Here is a 25,633-nt window from a genome sequence, read left to right on the forward strand (position 1 = left end):
GTTCTTTTTTATGGAGGCATTCAGAGACGTGTAGCTTAAGCCCTGACTCCACCATCACTAGCTCCCGTTCGTTTATTTTAGTCTTATCCTTGAGAACCCGCAAGAATTAAATGCTACACAGAATCATTGGACATACGTAATTTACATTCCTAAGAATACACTGCCGAGGCTACTGGAATGTTAGATGCAGACACTGTTAACATTATGATGGACACTCATTGCATCTCACTGACATTCTTCAACCTTCACCACTGCAGCCACCTAAGGAGCATGCTAATCCTGTTACAGCCAGAACGGCGCACGCAATCCAATAATGTGCCGTAATTTGTTCTTACACATTCAAAAGAAGACAGTGTTAAACACATTGCACGCACAAACCTTCACATTTGCAGATCTTTTTCAGAGAGGAAAGGAACAGCAGAGGACTGACATTCATTGCAATGCCACTGTAAAATTTATTGATGTCGAAAAATCTACTTTCTATCGTGTTATGTATTAAAAATATGTGGGCACCACCAGCGACCTTTCACGCAGGTTGTGTTCGCTACAGGAAAGTATTTTATTAACAGATTTCACAACGAGAAGTCTCCCGCAGAGGACATTTACCTAGCAGATACTTAAGCGCCAACGGTGATCTCTGTTACGATTTATTCCATGACGCTAAAGCTTTCGCAGCAACTTCTCGAAAGATAACTGTGATTTATAGTTGCTTTCCGCTAATGGCTAAGTGTGTCTATCCTTTGTCGACCTTGTGACAAGAACGGAGTGCTAAGCTGAGAGAAGTCAACTGATTACGGAAAAAAACTTTCGTGCGACAAGATAATGCAACACTCTAAATAACCATACCTCCTTTTTCGTTAACGCCACAGCAATCAGAACTCCTGCGGATAACAGACCGCGAGTAACTAAGGAAGCCATCGGCACACTCGAGTACGTCTTAAAATTAGATCCAAACCAGAGTTCGCAGGAGAAAGACTATATATGAATTATATGACAGGACTTCCCACGGAATGAGAACTGTAAATGCAAACTTTCTGCCAGATTAAAACTGCGTATCGGGTCGGGATCTGAACATGGAACATTTTCCTTTCGCGGGTAAATGATCTACCGATGAGTTATGCAGGAAAAACTCAGGATCCGCTCTCAGAGCTGTACTAATAACAGTACCTTTCAAATGCTCAATGCATTTCGAAGTTCGTTACCTCAGCATCTGATGAAGGTTGCAAAAAAAAAAAAAAAAAAAAAAAAAATAAAAAAAATAAAATAAAATAAAATAAAATATATATATATAAATTCCCACGAACCTACTACGGTGTCGTAGCAGGCGGAGAGGTGATACTCCGACGTGGCGCGTCCCAGGTGGCGGATAGGGGGGTCCTCACCGGCTTGCCGGCGGACTTGAGCGAAATAAAATAGCTCTCGCGGACCAAACACACAACATCAAGAAATCCATTAGTGTCTGTTCTGGTATCCAGCGACTAGTGGTCTGCGTCTGTTTACCTAGTTGGTGCGGCAGTGAAACATGGCTTGATCTCAACAATCAAGTCTGCAATTACCGTGATCTTGTTAGAGGTCACCACAACCAACTTCAACTTGAAGTAATCATGATGGAACAAATGGAAAGAAATCCGCTACCCCAGGCCCCAGTCAACGGACTGGACTTTCCTGGTCATCGGATTCTGGGGGACCAGGAACATCATGAGGAGAAGAGTCGGAGCTTCTCAAAATCTCTTCGCAAGCACTACCTTGGCACTCTCAATGCAAACACTCTGTTCAAACTTGGAAAACTAAAACAACTGACAGACATGCTAGATAAATTTCACATCAAAATTCTTGCCATTCAAGAGACGCGCTTCGTAGATGAAAACCATTTCGACACAGAACATTACAGGATTTACAAAGGTAAACCTGCTGTCAGAAGAGGAACACCATTATTGTTTGGTACAGGGTTTGCAGTACACAAATCAGTCATGGATAACATCATAGACTTCAATTCATTATCAGAACGTATCTCGACACTGTCCTTCAAATCAGGTAATAAAGCATACACAATTATCAACGCACATGCACCTACAAATGACCATAACAGAAAGAAGCCACAAGAAATTGAAGACTTCTGGGAAGACATGGAGGAAGTAACTAACAACGTACCAGAAAGACATGTGAAAATTCTAATGGGTGATTTCAATGCGCAGCTTGGTAAGGAGAGAAAATTCAGAGAAATAACAGGCCCATACTCAGCACATATTCGCACGAACAGAAATGGGGAACACCTCATAAAATATTGTCAAAACTTTAACCTCAAAATCATGTCAACACAATTTCAAAAACCAAGACGAAAACTTACAACATGGAAAGCACCCAACACAGTGTGGGGAGAATTTCAGATTGATCATGTGGCCATATCCAAGAAAAATTCGCGGGAAATTCTAAATGTCAGAACACGTAAAGGAGTCTTCGAGTCTGATCATTATTTGCTACAAGTTAAGATAAGGCCAATCCCAAGACTGAAACAGACAGCGCAAAACAAAATAGTCAAACCTGATCCGGAATACTTGAAGATAAACAGGGATAAAATCGTTGAAGAAATTAATAGGCATTCAATAGACACATGGACAGATCTGGCGAAGGCAGTTCAGAAGACTATGTGCTGGGGACAACCACCTAGAAAACGCAAACATAGGTGGTGGAACGCAAATTGTGATGAAGCCATTGAGAGAAGAAAGCAAGCATGGGACAAGTTCAGTAGCTACAGAAATTCAGAAACATGGAAAGAATTTCACGAAGTTCAGAAACTAGCATCGAAGGAAATCAGAAGGGAAAAACGAGCATATGACAATAACAGACTAAAAGAAATTAAGAAAGATTTCAAAAGAAATAACACAAGAGATTTTTACAGAACTTTCAAAGAAAATATTAAGGGCTATCAACCCCCTAGCCTCTGCTTCCGAAGAACAGATGGATCCCTGGAAACAAACACAAAAGAAAACTGTAAAATTCTCAAACATTACTTTGATAAACTTCTTAATTGCAAAAAACCTACAGGAAAATTAACATTCCAAAAGACCACACCTAATGCCGATTCTGATCCACCCACAATAGAAGAGGTAGAGGAAATCATAAAACAAATGAAAAATAACAGAGCTGCCGGAGAATATGGTATTATCGCCGAGATCTGGAAACTCCAAGATGAAAACATCACCAAAAAAATCCATAAGATTATCTCCGAAATTTGGATCACAGAGAAAGTGCCAGAGGAATGGAAATGTGCATTGATCCATCCATTACATAAAAAGGGTGATAAGTCAGATCCAAACAATTACAGAGGCATTTCGCAAGTACCAGTTACATACAAAATTTTCTCTAAGGTGCTATTAAACAGACTAGAACCACAAGCAGATCTGCAAATTGGGGAATACCAGGCAGGCTTCAGAAAAGGGAGATCATGCATCGAACAGATCTGGAACTTGAGAACACTTTTGAAAGTCAGACAGGCAAGAAACACTGTAGCTACCCTTGTGGACTTTAAAAAAGCATATGATTCCATAGACAGACAGACACTCTTTGAAGTGCTGGAAGAATATGGTATCGACAGAAAAACCAGGGCACTTATACAACAGACGCTTACAGACACTACCTCCAAGATTAAGTTCATGGGAGAAATTTCGGAACCCTTCCACATACACACAGGTGTCCGACAAGGAGACGGGCTCTCACCAATCCTGTTCAACATGGTGTTAGACAAAATTATCAAGCAGTGGGAGGAACAAGTTAAAGGAATACAGCTGGGAAGAACACGTGAAACTAAAACAATCATAAAATGTCTGGCATTTGCAGATGATATAGCCATACTCAGCAATAATACACAGGAGGCAAAGGAAGCACTGGAATGCTTGCATGAAATAGCTGCCAAAACAGGTCTGCAGGTATCTTACGAGAAGACACAATATATGGAACGACAGACCAACAATGTACACACCATGCATACTGTATATGGATCCGTAGAAAGAGTCGAAAAATTTAAGTATTTAGGGGAGTACATACAAATGGGAGGATCAAACAAGGCGGCTAACATGGAACGAACGAAGAAACTCCAGAAGGCATACAAACTCACATGGTCACATTATAATAAGAAAAGCATATCGAGGCAGGCCAAACTTAGGCACTACAAAACAGTTGTATTACCAGAAGCATTGTACGCGTCAGAAACAACCACAATTGGAGCATCAGGCATCATAGACACAGAAAAAATAGAACGCAAAATTCTCAGAAAAATATTTGGACCAATTCACAGAGATGGCATATGGATGAAGCGACCTACCAAAGGGCTGTACCAGCACACTGACAGACTAACAGACGCGATCAGAAAACGCAGATTAATTTTCTATGGGCACATACAGAGAATGGACAACAACCGACTTACAAAGAAAATTTTTGATGTAGTAAACAGCTCAAGCAAGAAAACAAATTGGTATCATGAAATAGATGAAGACTTAAGGCAGATAGGGATCAACAGACAAATGATAGGAGACAGGAAATACTTCAGAAACAAAGTTAGGAGTGCAAAATTTATTGTAAAGGAGAGAAAGAAGACAGGAACATTATGGACAGAGCAAAGGAAACAGGAGCACAGCCAAAGGATGAAGAGATTTTGGGAAGAGAAGAGGAAGAAAGGAAAGAAGTGAAAATTGTGTCATCATGTGATTTTCGAGTTCAAACACTGTCCATAAGGGCAACAATGAAATGAATGAATGAATGAAATAAATAAATTCTCTGCAATAACGAACTGATTAGCTTTCATTGTGATATAGAGCCTAGTGACGCAATACGACTAAGTCGGTTATACGTCTTAATGATTTGTAAGTATGGTTGACATGAATATATTGAGCATCGCTGTGCCAAGCAGTAGAAAAGTTGAAAGTTCCTTGTTGGAACGTCGACTTTTAAAATTATTCTTTCTTTCGCAAATTCTTATTCACATGTATATTGCAAAGACATTCTGTGGTCGAGTAGTGAAAGTATCACAGTCTTTAACAAACTGAGTAAAGGTGCGTTTGCCATGAGATACATTGGAGCGTAGAGTTGTGTGAACAGATGGCGGGCCTGAGCGGTTATGTGGTCTCTGTGTGTGCCGCGTTTGAGCGACACAAAGCATTCGGTCCTCCATTTTCTGGTTGAGCTTCCCGACGGATGTCCAAGAGCTGCTCTGGCAGTATTGACTGTTTGTTTCCACGTGCTGCCTATGAACCACTGGTGTCGTGACACGTTCCACATCGTTACGAAATGTGGCATTCATGATCTATGGAACAAGGATTAATGTATGTATGTATGTATGTATGTATGTATGTAACTTGCTTTGAAGTTGCTATCTGGTGGTCATCCTCATGCGATGAGTTACAAAAGTATGGTGAGGCTGCGGCTTGTATTTTGCAGCTTGGTGTAATATTTTTGATCGCAGTGTTTTCCAATCTTTAATGTGCCTTCACTTGTGTTCAAACTTAACGCCCGTAGTTTATTGAGGTAGTTAGCTTCGCTGCAAGTAGTAGGGTTTCGAGCTTTCATTAGTTCATCTGTACAGTAACTATCTTGATTGCATTACACTTTTGGTTATTTAAATCTTTCCAGGATATTTCTTTGTTGAATTCTGTCTTATGTACCATCCTGTATGCCACGTGGTCCACGTACGGCCATTTGCACTGTTTCTTGTATCAACGATTATGATTGGAATCGTAGTAATTGTACGTGGAAATGAAGCCTCTAAGATTTATTTTCGTTGGTGTAATTGATGAATTTATGTTTAAAGATACGATTATTTACGTGACTTTGTATACATTTTTAAGGTTCCGCACCTCAGTTGGACAAAAGAAATCTTTATAGAATCACTTTGTTGCTCATCTATCTATCTGTCGGACTTTTCAAAACCATTTTACTGAGGAACGGGTAGAGAAATTGTCTATGGCCCCTTGGTGATATAAAAAATTAAAGTTCCTAAGTCCATCCACTCAAAAAACATGGCCATTTATGTCACATATTTTGATAGCCGTAAACTCATCAAAACCTACAGCGTTCTTCCCGTTGACCTAGAACCAGGAAATTCGCCAAGAAGAAAGGGTTCGTACTACAACAAAAGCAAAAAAATCCGAGAACTGTTAACCTGTAATGTAACACACGAAAAATTTTTGTCACTTGTTATAAACCTGTCTGTTCGTCCGTCAGTTACGACCCGTTTTCCTCTGCCACATACTAAGGTCTATGGTACTTTGGGTCGTATAGTTCGCGTTAGCTTCTAAGTTAGTGTTACCAAAAGATACGGCTATTTATGTCACGAATGACAACCTCACTTGTAATTATATCACACGAAAAAAATTGTCATTTGCTATCAAGCTGTCCGCCCACCCGCCTGTTAAGACCCGTTTTTTCACAAAAACGGGCAGACGTATCAAGCTTAAATTTACGTCACATATTGAGGTCTACAGTGTTTTGGTAGCATGAAATTATTCTTAGCCAATGCAATCAAAAGGTATGTCCGTTTGTCACAGATTTTGACACTCGCAAAACTCACTCACCAAAACCTCTAGGCTACTTCCCCACTTCCCCTTAATGTAGCATCATGAAATTTGGCAAGAATAAAGGTTACAGAGTAAAAGTAAAGGGAAAAAATAAAAAATTAATTTTTAATTATATCACACGAAAAAATATTTCCTTTATAATTAGTTATCCTCTTTCCAACTTGAAATTAAAACATTCTCGAAAGGCTTTGTATCCCTGGGGCCGATATCTTGCCAGCATCAATGTCGCTAATAGACAAAAATTGCCTAGATTCTCGATTCCCGGAATGGATGAACTGTCTGTATACATAATGAACTTTGTACGGAAACATCAGTGCGAGAGTCCTACTAGCACCTGACCAGTTTCTTAATATATTCTTAATTTCAAGTACCAACTCTGATCCGCAGTTTGCCTTCAACGCGACTTTTTATTAACGCTAAGCAAAACTGCAAACAGAGTATGCTCTTCTGAGAACTGCAGTCAGCAGAAACCACTTACTATTGTCAGCATGCTTCACAGCTTGGAAAAAAAGGATGATTAGGGTTTAACTTCCAGTCGACTTTGAGGTTATTAAAGACGGTTACAGCTTGGAACATAGGTGACGATGTGGAGGACAAAAGACTGGTTTCTGCTTATCAGATGACGTGGTCTTCTTATTTCAAGTTTTATGTGAAAAGGTGTTACATTGTCACACAGTCACTCGAGATCAGTGTACATGATTTACCTATAAGGTGAATCACTGTTAAGTTTCTCGAGTCGGATTATGAAACTGCCAGCGGTAACTAATCAAGAAAGTCTCTCAAATGTTCATTTACACCTCTCCTTTGTGTTGCACTAAGTAAGCAGAACCTACTCCTGAATATGTTCATTGTAATGTGGTTATTGACCTGGAAATTATTAATTCGGTTAAAACCTTTATGTAGAAAGGAATTACATTCAGGACTTTTTTTGAAGAAATTTTTCCATGTATTCAGAGTAGTATAAAGAAAGAGTGGGTGGCTTACAACATCTTGCATTCATTGTTTACATTTGTGATTACACACGCAATGGGTTACCGCCAAACTGAATCTAGTTCATAGTTTTATCATAGTCAGTAGTTCTGTGTCCAAGAGTACAACTTTTCTTCATATTTAAAGAACAGATATTTATCTCTTAACGAAAGTTAAATGAAAAAGTCGTTAAGTGATGCATCAGAGGAAGTGAGCCAGTTTCTTTTGTTGTGATGTGAGACCACAGGATGAAAAGAAAACTTTAAATAGACACGTATCTCTCCTTTTGAATCCTTTACTAGCATGCTCTTTACTTTTGAATTATTCTGCTAATAACCTTGTCTGCTCTGCTTTTTCTTTGATAAAGACAGTTTCTCCTTAGTCGTATAATCTCTTATCCACTACGTATGTAAGCATATCTTTTAATATTTATACGGAGAATTATAAATTACATGGCTGATGTACTTACACTGACGCGGGACCAATAAACTTTTTCTTTCATGATAATTTTGCTCAAACTGAGCAAAGTAAAAGTCTGGAAAGGTGTACGAAGCGCAATTCGACATCCTGCTTTTGTTGCACACACGAGTTGAGGAACGTACCGATAAGCCTCAAGCCTCAAGGGTGATCCCTTCACTGACAATCCTGAATCAGCGTCCTTCATCTTTCTTTGCGAGCTACCGATGTTCTGTTACAGCACAAAGTTTAATGCAATGTGTCTAAAATAGTCTCGGTCTCTTACCTACGTTGCCAACCATAGACCTGAAAGTACGTCATCACTACGTGTTTGCTTTCATTCTTGGCTGTTCGTTTTTTCACTGATCCATTCTTCACACGAACGTCTCATGAGATGCCTCCGTTTCTATTTCCAAGTTTTCCTTTGAGTTAATTTGACCCAGCATCCCCCTCTTCAACAAGACTCGTTTCATACCTTTAGAATTTTCAGTCCGTTTTGTTTTCCTTCTCTCTTTAAACGAATTTTCGTCTCTGCGAATTATTTTCTGCTCAGAATGACGGACTACATTTCATATTTCTTTCTTTTCATTATTTTTTTCCAGCAATTCGTTGCTCTTTTAAGTTATCTGCATTCATTGTTTTACAAGTCAAACCATAGACTATGAAACGATGGGCAACAACCAAGGAAAACAGCGGAATATTGTAGTAATGACCGTTTCATGGAGAGTACAACAGCAAAAATTAAAGTACTAATGAAGATGGTGGGAAAGTCTTGATGGAAAAGCAGACTAATGACAGTTGGAGTAAATTAGACACACTAAGAGTTGGTGTTAGTAGGTATAGGTCATGAGGACCGTTTGTATTGATATTATATGAAAATGCCCACTGACAGCAAAACACATAAACATAACGTCAACTCTCAGAGGAGGCAGTCAGCAAATTCTTATTCACCTAAACGAAACAAATGGAACATAAGCGACCACTGTCCTATTACTATTAACTCTAAAGACCTGTGACCTGTTCTTCAGGGTAATACAAACGGAATGTCTAAGACCACGATTGAGAATCTGGTCCTCGTTAAAAACCGGTCCTCAGAAAATTCCCAGTTTTACACTGTCAGTGGGGAAGTGTATGGTGCATGCCATGGTACAGTACATGTTACAGTCAGCAGCCCTAACTCCGGTTTGACGATCCTCTCCACTGTAATTCACTTGTGCGAGCAGTTTAAAGTCTGAAGAACTACTGACCCTACACCCATGTGAACTTTCTTACTGTATTCAACCTTTGGTCTTCCTGTATAATTCTGTTATCTTTAACATTTGTTTTTTCATCTTACTCTCCATGTGTAGTATCTATCTTTTTCAATGTTGTTCAAGAGTATTGTAACCTCTTCGATGACGATATTCAGTTTGACGATGACCTTGTAAGTCCAGAACCATTTAACGAAATAAATTAATACTGTAGAACATACACAATTTTGTGATTTTCATTTATAATTATGAATTTGTTCTACCACGTTGTGACAAAAGACTCATTTAACAAAATTAAGGATTCCTTCATACCTAAGATAGTGTCCTATCAAACAACCCTTTCTTTTACTCAAACTGTACCATAAAGTTCTTTCCTCCCCAATTCCATTTGGGTCTCTTATTAGCTGTCTGATCTGCCTTTCTCTTCTTCAGCATTCTTATGTACCATCACTTTTAAAATTCTTCTGTTCTCTTCTCGCTTATACTGTTACTTGTGTACGATGTGAGATATTTCTCGTTCTCAGAAAACTTTTCGTGTTATTCAGTAATATCATCAATGCACATAACGTTTACAAATTACACTGTCGTATTCGATCACTGAAAACCATAACAGGTATCGAAACCTGGAACAAATATTGAAGGAAGGGTGCAAAACGCCCTGGATAAATAATTAATCTACTTCGCATGTCTGATGAATGTCGTGCTTTTTTTATAAACGAGGGGGAGAAGTAGGAACACGCTTCCAATTGTTATAAATGGCAATGTAGCTGCTAGTTTATATACTGATCTTTCGAACAACTAATTAGATTCTTTTATGCAAAGCCAAAAGTTATATTACATATGATCATTTGATTCGGCAACTTTTGGCAGACGTTTAGCCTGAAGAGAACTGGACTCCTGAAGAATTATCGATAGACACGCTTCTGCGACATCGTTAATGAGGAGTGATAAAGACTCTCGCAAGCTACAGTAAATGAAACCGAAAATATCAGTTAATATCAGTCCATTTGTAAGAACACATCTTCATATGTCAACGGTGTCGCTTGCAGATTTTTTCGAATTATTTATTTTGTGTAAATTGTGCTTATGATACAGAACTCGAACAGACGTAGTGTTCTATGTATTCATACACAGAAATAAACATTATATCTCACTGAATATATCAAGGAATAGAATGGGCGGTGAGACAAGAACTACAGGAAGGCCAAAATGAAACTGATGTGGAAAATACAAGGTCCATTGCATAGATAACCGGAAAAGTTGCATAAAAATACAAAACTTTGATAAAGTTTGCGCTTATTTATTTTTTCGTGGTGCTCACAACTTCTGGGTGGTCATAATTAAACTTTCCCTATTTAACACGGGGACTAATTACCGTACCAGTACCAAACTTAGTAGCTTTAGTGTCCAAAGTATAGGGTGCATGATTTCCATGCGTCACAGCGCCACCGTCATTTCCAACTAAGACCACCAGGTGCTGTAATCAGTCATCGTGATTCATAGTCTTTCGCATCTGACCAGTCGTAGTGCACCTGATGACACGTCAACATGAGCTTGGACAAAAGGAGCAGGGCATTATTGGTAAATTTCTATTACCAAAACAATAGTACTGCTGCTGTTGCACTTCCAGAGTATTGCCGACTGAAAGGATTACTGAAAGGTCTTGTTTCTCTACCTGCTGTACGGAGCAAGATGAGTCAACTGTAGAATTGGGCGTCTCTCCTGGAAGAGGCCGATGATCGGTTGAACCATGGGTGGTTAACACTTTTGGCAGTCCCCCCAGGGGGTCCACAACTCTTTTGTGGATACGTGCGTAGCGAGCACGGGACCCCGAGCTAATGTGGCCCTCCTTCCTTTCCGGGCTGCATACCTTCCCTTTCTGCATCCTTCCCCATCCCCCATCTTCGCCCCTCCTCCCCTCACCTCTAGCTCTTTCCTTCCCTTTCTCCCCATCTGGGAGTATGGTTTGTGCCTATGTCCGGAGACGGACGCTCGAAAATGTAACGCATTCTTCGCCTTCTTTGCTTGTATGTCTTCTTCCTTCCTTTGTCCTTCTCTTTTCCTTACCTCTTCTCTTTACCCTTTCCTCCGCTGCGGCGTTTCAGGCCTCTCTTCTTTTCTTTCCTTTCCTTTCCTTTCTCTTTCTTCCTCCCTGTGCGTGTCTGAAGGCCGACCCACGCATTTTTGTGCGTAGCCGGTGACGGGGTAACGCGTAATTCCCCGCCCTGGGTAGACAGGTAGGACATGTACGTACCCCCTGGTAACGGCCAGGCCCAGGGAGGGGTGATTACCCGAGCTGATACCTTCCGAAAGTGCCGATTGGTCCCTCCGTCCGTTTGTCGGGAGGTGTGACCTGAGGTGTGAACAATCACCTAAGGCGGGAGTGCCCTCAGAGAGGGCCCCCACAAAGGAGGAGCGCGCCATCGGAGACGCCGGTAATCATGGGGGATTCTTCCGCAATAGTTTCCTCACCTTCCACTACGTCTGCTCACAAGCGTAAGTATACTGAGTCTCAGCCACAGACGGTTCTTCCATCGTTGCCACAGTTCCTTGTTGTTTCTCGGTCTGACGAAGGTCACGACTTCTCCACGGTCAACCCTTTCATTATTCAGAAAGGTGTCGACGCAATTGCAGGTCCTGTAAAGTCTTGTTCCAGATTATGGAATGGCACCTTGTTGTTAGAAACAGTCAGTGCCCTCCAGGCGCAAAAATTGCTGCGTACTTCACTGCTCCACACCTTCCCTGTCTGGGTTGAAGCGCACCACACGTTAAATTCCTCGTGTGGAGTCGTTTATACACGCTCCCTCCATGGATTGTCTGATGAAGAAATTCAGCACTACCTGTCTGACCAGGGCGTAACGGCTGTTCATAGAGTTATGAAAAGGGTTGACACGAACCTCATTCCAACCCACACTGTCTTCTTGACATTTGACAAAGTTCAACTCCCATCGAAAATCAAAGCAGGCTATGGGATCATTTCCGTTCGCCCTTACGTCCCAAACCCTACGCGTTGTTATCGGTGTCAGCGGTTCAATCACACCAGCCAGTCCTGTTCCAATCCGGCCAAATGTGTTACGTGTGGCAAGGATGCCCATGAGGGTGCTTGTCCACCTCCATCCCCTCGCTGCATCAACTGTATTGGTGACCACGCTGCTTCCTCTCGAGATTGCCCCGTTTTTAAGGACGAAAAGCTCATCCAGGAAATCAGAGTGAAGGAAAAGGTGTCGACCTTTGCTGCTCGAAAATTATTCGCCAGTCGACAGCCCACCGTGCCTCAGACAGGAAAATACAGCACTGTCCTTGCTTCTCCTCGGCCAACAAAGGAGGCGGCCACGCAGACTTGCGACCTCACCTTTAGTGCCTTCTCCCTTTGTACTGTATACATTCCATCGTCCACACCAATGGCACGAGCTGATCTCCTTCATCTTCTTGGTCAGCTTCCACCCCCCTATTTGCTGGTTGGGTACTTCAATGCCCACCACCCGCTTTGGGGATCTCCACATCCTTGTCCACGTGGCTCACTATTGCTAGACGTCTTCCACCAAGTGAATCTAGTTTGCCTCAACACTGGGGTCCCTACATTTTTGTCTGCCTCCACGACAAATTTATCTCATTTGGACCTTGCGGTCGGTACTGTTCCGGTAGCTCGGCGCTTCGAATGGTTCGCCCTTCATGATACACACTCGAGTGACCACTTTCCATGTGTCCTTAGACTGCAGCCTCAACTGCCATGTATGCGCCCGCAACGCTGGAAGTTTGCCCAAGCCGATTGGACACTTTTTTCGTCTCTAGCGACATTCGATGACCGTCACTTTCCCAGCGTCGATGATGAGGTCACACATATTACCGACGTTATTCTTATAGCTGCGGAACGTTCAATACCACGCACCTCCGAATTGCCCCGGCGCTCCCCAGTTCCTTGGTGGAACGAGGCATGCCGTGATGCAATACGTGAGCGGCGACGTGCTCTTCGCGTTTTCCGCCACCATCCTACATTGGCCAACTGTATCCGCTATAAGCAGTTCCGTGCGCGATGCCGTCGTGTCATCCGCGATCGCAAGAAGGCAAGCTGGAAATTCTTTATTAGCTCATTTAACACCTTCACTCCCTCCTCGGAAGTTTGGAGTCGGCTTCGATGGTTCTCAGGCGCGCCTAGTTTCTCCCCAGTCTCTGGGCTCACTGTCGCGCATGATACATTAGTGGACCCCATCGCAATTTCTAACTCATTGGGTCAGCACTTTGCTGAGATTTCGAGCTCTTCCAATTACCCGCCAGCGTTTCTCCCGAAGATACGTGCAGCGGAAGTGCGACCTCTTGCTTTCTCCTCTCCAAATCGCGAAAGCTACAATACTGTTTTCTTCATGCGGGAACTCCAACATGCACTCTCTTCTTCTCGCTCCTCTGCCCCGGGACCGAATGGTATCCACGTCCAAATGTTGCTGCATTTATCAACCCATAGTCTGCGTTACCTCCTTCGCCTTTATAATCGAATTTGGACCGACAGTACTTTTCCCAGACGATGGCGGGAAGCTGTCGTCGTTCCTATTCCGAAACCTGGAAAGGACAAACATCTCCCCTCTAGCTATCGCCCCATTGCTCTCACGAGTAGTGTCTGTAAGGTTTTGGAGCGTATGGTGAATTACCGTTTAGCTTGGTGGCTGGATCCCGCAGTCTTTTAACACCTGCCCAATGCGGATTCCGAAAGCATCGTTCTGCAGTTGACCATCTTGTTGCTCTCTCCACTTATATCACGAACAATTTTCTCCGGAAACGCCAAACAGTAGCAATATTTTTTGATCTGGAGAGAGCATACGATACCTGTTGGAGGACAGGTATCCTCCGCACACTGTTCTCTTGGGGCTTTCGAGGTCGGCTGCCCCTTTTTCTTCGCGAATTTATGGCAGAGCGCACATTTAGGGTGCGGGTGAACACTACTCTCTCCCGTACTTTCTCCCAAGAAAACGGGGTACCCCAGGGCTCTGTGCTGAGTGTTGTCCTGTTTGTCATTGCCATAAATCCAGTTATGGATTGTCTCCCTCCTGAAGTCTCGGGCTCCCTCTCTGTGGACGATTTTGCGATCTACTACAGCTCTCAACGGACCAGCCTTCTTGAACGACGTCTTCAAGGATGTCTCGATCGCCTCCACTCTTGGAGCATCGAAACCGGCTTCCGTTTTTCTCCCAGTAAGACCGTTTGTGTTAATTTTTGGCGACGTAAGGAGTCTCTTCCACCCTCATTACATCTAGGATCTGTCAACCTTCCGTTTTCAGACGTCGCTAAATTCTTGGGTCTTATGTTTGACAGAAAACTATGCTGGTCCTCCCACATTTCGTATCTTTCGGCTCGCTGTCTGCGATCCCTCAACACCCTCCGTGTCCTGAATGGTACCTCCTGGGGAGCGGACCGAGTGGTCCTTCTCCGCCTCTATCGCGCCGTAGTGCGCTCGAAATTGGACTATGGAAGCACAGTCTACTCCTCTGCTCGGCCGTCTATTCTTCGGCGTCTCGACTCTATCTACGTTTAGTGTCTGGAGCTTTTTACACCAGCCCAGTGGAAAGCCTTTATGCTGAGACTGCTGAACCTCCGCTGTCCAATCGGCGAGCAGTCCTTCTGAGTCGTTATGCTAGCCATCTGTCTTCCATGCCTGCTAATCCAGCCCATGACATTTTTTTCGACGCCTCCTTTGATGTAGGGTATGCAGGCCGTCCCTCCTCCCTACTACCACCGGGAGTCCGCTTCCGTCAACTGCTCCATTCTCTTTCCTTCCGCTTTCCTTCCGCTTTCCTAAAACCTTCTTGACAACTTGGGGTACAGCACCGCCTTGGCTCCGTCCCCGGATCTGCCTGCTCCGTGACCTTTGTCGATTTCCCAAGGATGGTACCCCTTCACTTGTTTATCGTCAGGCATTTGCTGCTCTCTGTGCACAAATGAAGGACGCCACATTTATTTACACCGATGGCCCGAAAACATCGTTAGGTGTAGGGAGTGCCTATGTTGTTGGCGACACCCCAAATCACTTTCGGCTTCCCAACCAGTGTTCGGTCTATACTGCGGAGCTTTACGCTGTTCTCCAGGCTGTCCACTACATCCGCCGCCATCAGCGGATACAGTACGTTATCTGCTCAGATTCTCTCAGCTCTCTCCTCAGTCTCCAAGCTCTCTACCCTGGGCACCCTCTGGTCCACCGGATTCAGGACTGTCTGCGCTTGCTCCACTTGGGGGGCGTCTTGGTGGCGTTCCTCTGGCTCCCGGGACACGTTGGTATCTGTGGAAATGAGGCGGCCGATATTGCGGCCAAGGCTGCAGTCTCTCTTCTCCGGCCAGCTATTCAATCGATTCCCGTCGCCGATCTACGGAGCGTTTTATGTCATCGTGATACTCTTTTATGGCACGCACATTGGTCGACACTTCCCAATAATAAATTGCGGGACGTGAAAGCTCTTCCTTGTGCTTGGACCTCTTCCTCCCGAACGCGTCGTCGGGAGGAGGTAATTTTAACTAGACTCCGGATAGGGCACTGTCTTTTTAGCCATCGACATCTTTTAAGCGGCGATCCTCCCCCCCCTCTGTCCCCACTACTCTCAGCTGTGGACGGTAAGACACCTTTTAATTGAGTGCCCCTATTTTAATCCGTTACGCTCCCGTCTACAGCTGTCGCCTGATATATCGTCGATTGTAGCAGATGACACGCGCTCAGCCGATCGCGTTCTCGAATTTATTAGTGCCAGTGAAATGACGTCAGTCATTTGAAGCTTTTTTGGGGACAACCAACCCCTTTCTGTAGGGGATATTTAAGCCTTCGTTCTGCTTTTAGTTTCTCCAATTTTATGACTTTCGTTCCCATTGCTGCTGATTTCCATTTTCGGTTTTTTTACTGTTTCCTAAGTCACGGACCGGGCGCTAATGACCATAGCAGTTTTGCGCCCTAAAACCAAAACAAAACAAAAAAAAACAAAAAAAACTTCGGGCAGTTCCCGATCGACAGGCAGTGAGCGTGCTGTCACGACAGTTGAACATCCCGTGGTCCAATATACGGAAGCTGCTTCGAATCATTCTCAAACGGTATCCGTACGAGGTCCATATCGTACAGCAGCTTACACCACAGACGCATAACGACGTCGTTCTCCATTTTATAGCAAGGACTGAAGTTGGCGAGGGCTGGCCTTGGATTATCCTATGGACAGACGAAGCTCATCTTTCTCTGACGGGTTAGGTGAATTGCCGAGTGTGGGGATCTTCACCTCCAATCACTGTGCATGAATTTCCTCTGAATAGTGAACTTGTCAGCGTATGGTAAGACATCACGGCTATGTTCATCATTGGCCCATTCTTTTTTGAACTGGTTGCCGCTCAGGGACCAAAGACGTGCAGTGTGATTGGCCAGCGTTACTGCGATATGCTTCGCCAGCATGTCATGTTCGCTCTACAGGAGAGAGACAAATTGAACTCAACAGTTTGTATGCAAGATGGGATCCCACCACACATCGCTCGTGAAGTTCACCTGCTTCCCCGATACACATTTGGAAACGATCGAATTATCAGCCGATAATTTCTAGATGCTTGGCAGGCACAATCACCTGACCTCAATCCCTGTGATTTTTGGTTGTGGGGCTACCTGAAGCACAGGGTTTACCAAAGGAACATTCACACATGTGCTGATATGATGCGCAGCATATCAAAAGAGTTAGACACCACACCTACGGGCATGCTTCGTTCTGCTGTGCAGAATGCAATCATGCACTTTCAGACCCTCCTGCACACTGATGGATGCCATGTTGAGCCCATTTTGTAGTAGTAATGGTACCGGTAAATGATATGATGCACAGCAGCAGCAGATGAAAAGTATTTCAGTCGAATTGATTCTGCATTATTTCTCTTCCCCTTGTCGTTGACACTAATGCTACCAAGTTTGGCACACGTGCAATAATTAGTTTCCGTGTTATAACGTGTTAAATAGGGAAAGTTAATTGTAACAACGCCGTATTATCAAATGGAGTTGGCACGCCCGCCTCGCGAATGGGATGCTGCGGATCAGTGAAACAAGATGGCGGCACTCTTGAAGGTTTGAACAAACGTGGAGAAGTAAAATGTCATTAGATATGTTATCTGATGGATTGAAAGCAATCGAAGTTCACTGTCGGATGGCAGTCCAATATGGTGGGAGCTGTCTGTGTCGAACAAAAATGTACAAGTTGGCAGTAAAGTTAAAGTGGGGTGTAATAAGTGCTGAAGATTCGCCATGCACAGGAAACTGTCTGTGCAGGCACAGAGAACAAAATTGCTGGAGTTGATGAGTTGGAACAGGAAAGCGGGAGTATTATGGTGAGTGATACTGCAGCAGCTCCAAACATTAATTTCGTATCAGACCACCATATTACTCCTGAGATATTGATATTCAAGGAAGTGTGTGTACGGTGGAATCTAGAACATTTGACATCAGAAATGAAAGAAAGGCGCATGGATGTGTGGAGTTCATATGCTTGGCCCACCCCACATGTTCTCCGGATCTAGCATCGTCAGATTATCACATTTTTCATTTTGTTAGTGGCTCATAGTTCGCTTATAAGGCAGTCGAGGCAGCAGTGCATAACTTGTTACACAAGAACCCGCGAGAGTTCTTTGCAAATGGAATTTAGAAGCTTGTCCAGCACTAGCATAAGCGCGTAGAACTTGAGGATTATGTTGAAAAATAAATAAGTGTTGCCGTCCACTATCGTAATAGATTCTTTTAATGAAATTCTGGTTTGTTTATTCGGTAACCGTTGTATTTCTTGCTCCTTCCGGTAGGTAACCCAACTCAAACGATACACATTTGGGTAGGTTATCTATGTTGGGTTGCCTACCTGAAGAAGCACGAGATATTTTGCCTACTCTGCATTTGTATGAAATGCATGTTTGTTAAGCAGAAAATTTTAGGACGCATCTGCGCACTAAATTAACGTAAAGCTCTACTGGAGACTTAGAGTTCAGTGTATTGAATCTGCGTATTTATTAACGAAAATAGGAGGCAAATAAACGTATGATGTGCTGTAAAACTACAATACCCGTTCGGTAACCGACTCAGTTTATTGTAGCACATTTTCAACAGCGGTACTGTATATTTTCGAACCTTCTGGAAGTAAAATTACATTGATTTTTCAAACCGAAGAGTAAACGCTCCCACCAATAGAGCTCTCTGTACAGATGAGGGAAGCCCTGATACAATAAACAGGAACTGGTAAAGATAGTGTCTATGCGCTGTTGTTCTCACTGTGGAGTCCACAGTCCTTTCTGTGTGTCGTACATTAAGTTCTTGCTTCGGCACAAACCTCTTCTCAGTGCCGTACTCAGTCAAGAATGGGCTGCCACACCCCCAGGAAATCTTCCAGCACCTGATTAAAGTTATACTTGCGAGAGTGTAAGCTGTCTTCAAGTCTAATGGTGAGCCAACAGCATATTGAATTCCAGCATTGCCGATAGAGGGCGTCACGAACTCGTAAGTCATTTTCAGCCAGGTGTCCGGATACTTTTGATCACATAGTGTATATCTTGATGTTGGCACTGTTACCGAACACATACAGTAACTCATACGTTACTACATCGTTGGATATACCGACATCTGGAGGCTGCCTGGGAACCGATCAGCAAGAGCCTGAAGATTAAGTTCAAGGATGTTTATGTGATATGTGTTTCGAGGACATTGTAGAGATACATGGTTTGGGTATTCTACCTCTTCGCAAACGCATAGAGGTGTGGCGCTTAGATTGAGACGATAGACGTGTTCGTTGAACTTCCAGTTATTAAATTTCAGCCGTGCTATCGCTGTCGTGAAGCTCCTTGATGTTTGAACCTTATTACAGCATGGAACTCGTGGAATCGTGGAATGAGCTCGTGCGCAGTAACTGCGTTTTTATTTTAGATGAGACCACTCCTCTTGCCAGTCCGAAGACAACCGCTTTCCGAGCACGGGCATCATAACTGTGAGTAGAAATTTATCGTATTTAATTGCTTCATGCAGAGCTGCCTACTTTGCTAGGGCATGTACGCGCTGGTTCCCGGGCATCCCAGAGTGACCTTTCATCCATACCATCACGATGTTGCGACAGTTCCTCTGCACGCGAAACACAACATCGATAATTGTTGCAACTGTGAGATTGGTGCAACTATTGTGATGATTTCTAATCAGCTGTAGGCTGACGTACTATCTGAGGTTATGAGTACTGTGTCGACCGTGGACGTCTGTGCAAACAATAGGCCTTACGAAATGGCAACCAACTCGCCTGTCATAAGAATGGAGTGTGGATTCAGCTTATATAGGCCTTCCTGTTTGCTTCGGGGTGTCTATAAAGTACTGCCAGCACCTTCACTCGACTTGAACCGGTCTGTATACACCACGCAGGTCTCTTGATAGTGAGACCAAGAATTACATTGTCGTTGCGTTTGTTGGGTCCTGGTTTTGACACGTTAAACTCATCCTGACGTTATTTTGCAGAGTCGCCGTTTCGTATGGCCTGTTGCAGTGCAGTGAAAGAGGACTTTCCCACTCCTGGTGCCTTGATGCCTACATCTCCACGTATTCATCTGCGACGAGTCGAAGTTGCATATTTATCCAATATCTTCCGAACTCACAGTGAAATGTTAACCACCGGATTTTTTAAAAAAATCAAGGTGCTGATACCCATCGAAATACAGTTTCAGGAAGAACTTCTTGCAGAGGAATATTCGTCGCAACATTGGCCATTGGCGGCGTTTCATTCGCTTCAACTAGTAACGCATTCGTTGGGTTGACATGAACGCCTCAGTAACTATACGCAAGGTTTGTACTCCGTAGTGTTGAGTCTTTGGAGCGAGCTGTGTGGTGTTGATCCGTAGCATAGGTGTCCGTAATCAGTGTGTGCTTAGTATGGACCGGTATAAAAACATTGCTGTACGCCGATCACATCACAGCACACTCCAGTTGTACCTCTGATGAGATTGCAGGCTTTTTCACACCTGGTAATGATATGACGGATATGAGGAACACATCTTAGATTAACATCGACAATCATCCCAAGATATTGAGCTGTTTTGGCAAATGGAAAAGTGTGTTGTCTCAGTTGTACTGTTTGGGGAAGTGGAATCTTATGACGAGTAGAGATCATAAGAATGGACTTGGTATCAGAGATTTCGAAGTCACTTGCTGTACACCACTCACGCAGATGTATGAGCGCGGTTTGCATATTTAGATGACAGGGCTGAAGATTACTGGCTTCGAAATATATGCATGCGTCGTGTTACTTGGATGCTAGGGAGCCAAGGCTGATCTCTGCGGGAGTCCTCAGCTAGCTTCTCTGGGTCCCAATGTAGTACCGTGTAGCAAAATGATTATCTTGCTATTGGTTAGGAAGCTTTTAACGTTATCCAAGAGTGGGTTTGGAGTCCGGAGTTTCTTCAACTTCTTTACCTAAGATTGACAGGACAACGTTGTCGCATATTTAGTCAAGCATATGTACGCAACTATCATATAATTATCCCGAGAGAAATTTAGCTGTATGTCAGTAAGTAACTGTAAAAGGATTTTTATTGTCCCTTTTCCTTTTCGAAATCTAAGTTGTCTTTCCGATAATGGTTTCTTATTTTCACACCACCATTCTAGGTACCGATTAATAATAATCCTTTCAATTAGCTCCACCGTACACGGTAGCAGGCTGATAGGCCGATATAACTAGGGTTTATCACAGCTTTTCCCCGATATACGGACGGGGACAAAAAGAGAGATTTTTATGTTTTCTTAATGCCTCCCTTCGTTCCTTGAGGGCTGCGTCACGTTCTTAATCCCACCAGCAGGGTGATGGCCTATGGGTAGTCCGCATACGCTCTTTTTGAGGTACTGAGACTTCTGCTGCTTCATTGATAAACGATACCAAGACTTCACAATCTCTTTTTGGATTCCCAGTTTGGCTTCCAATAGTGTTTCATGTAGGTTCCAACTGGCTTTGTTTGTATTTTATTTGCGGGTGATTGCTTGTCTGACAGTCTCTCTAGCTATTGCGTTTATTACAATTTGAATTGGCAAGTGATCTGAACCTAAAATATCCGGTGTCACTTCGTACTTTGTTCCGATACACATGCTATTCTCAAGTCCACTGCCACTGGGGCCTCATTTGATAGGAATATTCCTGTGAGTGAGCCATCATTTGGTACAAGGTTTTCCGAATCTAGTATTTCCACTAGCATTTTTCCCATTGCGTTTGCATTTCTGCATCCGCACAGTGCATGATGCCCGATAAGTCACCTAGAAGCAGAAGGGCTTTTCCCAAGGAGGCAATGATTGTTGTTAACTTTCGTTTGGAAAGTATGTCCTTAGGAGCTTTGTATGCTGAGATGGAAGTCAGATGAAGGTCCTTGATAAGCAGGCGGATACCCGCCATTTGAAATGGGTCATGTCGAATGCCAGTATTGACTACGGAAAAGGCGATACCTTGGTGTACCAACAACGCTGCACCGCCGAAGCCATCATCTCTATCTTTTCTAATGACAGAGAAGCCCGGGAGTGCGAACGGTTCGTTCAGTTTTGGCCATATTTAGGTGATGGCACCAATATATACTTGACTTTCAAGCAGAAATGTTTACCTTGAGCGACCTCGTGTTCCACTGGACCAGTTTACATGCCATGTTGGGGTGTAATAAGTGAGGTCAAAATATTTTGCGTTGACAACCTCATCGAATCTGTAGCTTTGGAATGGCCGATTAGTAGCCTGCTGGTACGATATATCATTCATCACTGTCTTAATTATACTTAAAATGATGTTAATGATTTAGTTCCAAACGCCGCTCTGTTTTTTGAGTCCGTGAAATTTCGATGGATGGGTGTTGTGACCCATTGGAGCAAGAAGAGGGCCGAATTCTGGTTCGTACAGTTGGTCCCACGGGACACCTTTCGGTGGGGTCCTTTACGTTCTACAGAATTTACGCGTTGATAGTAGAATAGTTAGGCATGCTGTATTAGAGAAGGGTGCGGTGGTATAGGCGGCGAATCCACTGGAGCCACCGTTCCTGACATCTGCGGCACTGAGCCGCCGTTTAGTCGGGAGGGGCGGGTATTCTGTACCCTGTCTTGTAATGTTTGGGGGAGACGTACCCGCATTAGCATAAGGCCTGTTTTCGAAATACATCTACTGCTTTTCGGAAGGTAGTATTACTGACAGGCATAATTTTGTTAATTTCCTTGTGTTTAAGATACATGGGACAGGTTCTAGATAGGACACTGTGACCACCGGTCAGCGAATACAGGTTGGTTGATTGGTCTTCCCACAGGCGTCACTTCTGTGTGGCCGTACACGGTACAGAGATCTTTTATTATTTCTGCACTGTCTGCTGCCATATGCATATCTCAAACAATTACAGCATTGTAAGACGTAGTGTACATACACGACCGCTGGACAGCGAACTGCGTGAATATAAAGAAACTGTGGGAGACGCAGTGGTCTAAATGTCAAAACATAAACTGGAGACGGTTTGTCATCTTTTGCCTTTTCAGAATTACAATTTTATTAAATCTCCTAATGGCAATAACTTCGCAGCAACACATAATTTCCGTTAGTAATTCGTCCTCCGTAAGGGAGGTTTCGATATTAGCAGTAATGCCTTGTTTCGTAGTAAAGAACTTTGGAATGTAGACCTCCATATTTGACACGTAGCTGTTTCTCCGTTTTTTCCCATTGGTCGTCGTCTCCTTCCTCCTCCGTGTGGTCCCATTGGCGTTTCTGCGAGGCCTGCGGGTCTCTTGTTACAGTTACATCGAGAGGTGGAACATGTTAGAGTGTATCTGCACCGTGGGATGCGATGACTGCGTCGCTAATCACTCCACTGACGGATGCATGAAGTGCTTCAGTATCCATTGCGAGACTGTGCGGCTGGTTTTGTGAAGTTTGTGGACCAGGAAGGCAGTAATACCCACCGTCCGTGGTGGTGCTCACGGTATAACAGAAGTTTTAATGATTCGCCGAGGTTATAGAAGTAGAACAAATACCGGAACGAACTGTCGCTTTATACACCCCGCGAGCACAAGACGGGTAGGAACTGGTTACATCGTAGCGCGCCGATGTTGTTTCTTCCGCTTCCCGGAGCGAACTGTAATCCACGTTTCGTAGCTCTAACCTTGCGACACAGAGGTAACCAATGTTCTCTCACTCACGCTCAGCAGACGAGTATCCACCCACACAAAGTATTGTACCTGATTTTCGTGTAACAGAAGTTGACGTGAAGTCTTCTGACTTTTCTGTTTCAGATATACCGATAGTGTCAGGATGTCTTTTTTTCAACAAAAACACTGCCTGAAAAAGAAACTGAAGCACCCTGGTCAAAGTAACTTCGCACACGTGCACACTTTCGGTGAGTATGCAAATAGCAAGTCTTGAAATCGTCTGTCACAGATGTAACGACCGCCAGAGTGAATTAATGTTGTTCGGGGTTTAGCGTTGTTACCAGGCTTGATAATTTACATGAGACACCTGAACAGCGTCAAATGTTGAGTGATACCATGAAGGCCATGGAGGTGACTTGTACCCGTGCGAGACAACACCTGCCCGAGTTTGAAATGGCTTCATTGTGGGTGTCAATTTGCTCAGCTGATCGAATCATGCATATCGAGATTAGTGGGGCGTTCGTATGTGACACGGTGCCCCCCCCCCCCCCCCCTCCCCCCGATACCCAACCACGGAGTGGGGTGGAGGGTCCAGTGTGATACCGTTCGATGTCCTCCTCCAAGACAAACAAATTGAAATCATAACTTTTTTGATCCGATGAGTAGTTTTCGAGGTATTTAACTGTCTTCACTTGAAATAAACACCCTGTATGTATATGAAGTAAATCCGAATTTTCCAGATTTTTGCTAGCATCGTTAATCAACGCCTTGTCTTTAGCCAGTAGCATAGATAATGTGTTATTGGTGAGGTCTTGTAATTTCGTTCCCTTCACTGCAGAACAAAGAAGCAGAACGGATGCATGGTAAATCTTATTGTCTCTGCGTGAAAAATTCTCGTTCTCCTTTATGTTCACTCAAGCCACTATAACTGTTCTACGTACGATGTCGGAATTATTTGCACACTTAGAAGATGTGCTGAATACGTTCTTTTTTTGTTCATTAAAACTGGAGAGGGCTTCTTTAATTTATGCCTCTGATTACTAGGACAAGACCGACATAAAAAGGCAGTCTTCTATCTCTATCATTCGTCTTTCACTTGCTCACGTTGTCTGAGAGAATGGAGTGGAAAAAGAAGACCTCGATAGCACTGAAGGAGATGAAACTTGCTCTATAGCATGGAAATGAAGTGGGAGAAGATACGGAGGAACTCACGACAGCAAAACGCTTCGACTTCTTTGCAAATTATCACTTGTAGCTCTTTTTCCGCAGTAACATACACAGACAGATTTCAGATTTACGCTATCTTGTTTGTTTTTTCCTTCTCGTTTCTCTTGGTTGGCGATAAACGAGGAGTCTTGAATCACGTCAATTTGCCTTTTTCGTTTCGCTAAAAGGCCTTGTCTGTCTCCTGCTTCGGTAGCGTGTTCCCTTAACCGGTTGTACACACGCCCTACTGCCGGTTTCTCCTAAAGTCAAGCATGCCGCTTCCAGATGTTATTCGCGTTCTTTTATTCATTCTTCCATACGATTTTCGATTCTCTTCGTACTTATAGAATCGCTTCTTAAAATAGTACCACGCGATTCTAATAATTAAGAAAGAAACCTAGAAAACATTGCCTTTGAAGGTCACAAGATTTCCGAATGCTGTAAAATATACATATCCAGAAGCTGAGTGAGCAAGTTGTATAACAGCAAATCCTTCGTTTGATTCTTGCTAATAAAAACAGCTGTAGTTTTATTTCAATTCTATATTGATTATCAAGAAGAAATGTTTATTAACAAATAAAGCTTTTCATAAAAGTAACGTGTTTTTGTTTTTAATTACCAATCGTACGAAAATGAAATTTATGCAGAAATGCGCAATGTGTTATTGTTAAATGAAAAGAACGTATACATCTATAATATTGCTGAATCTAGAAATAAAACAGTTTTTTTCTATTTGAAGTTTCCAATTTTTATACCAAATTTAAATTTATTTCGAATATTCACATTTTAATGCGATTACGAATTAAAAACAAAAAGATATTATTTTTATTAAAAATTATGATTACCATTTCCAAATAATAATAAAGCTAGAATTTAAAAGAGGACACATAGCTACTAGCGAGATTACATGACGTACGTGCTAGCAACAACCTTGTTATAATAGTCGAAGCAAATTCGCAATTAAATACTCTGATATTTTCAAATCCTCGAAGGCAATTTTTTTCTTGGAGGCTTTTTTCTTTTTTTGACAGAAATGGGTCATGCTGCTTCAGAAAATTGATGCCTGGGCATTAGTCATC

The sequence above is a fragment of the Schistocerca cancellata genome, chromosome 5 (assembly GCF_023864275.1).
Source record: "Schistocerca cancellata isolate TAMUIC-IGC-003103 chromosome 5, iqSchCanc2.1, whole genome shotgun sequence".
Lineage (NCBI taxonomy): Eukaryota > Metazoa > Arthropoda > Insecta > Orthoptera > Acrididae > Schistocerca > Schistocerca cancellata.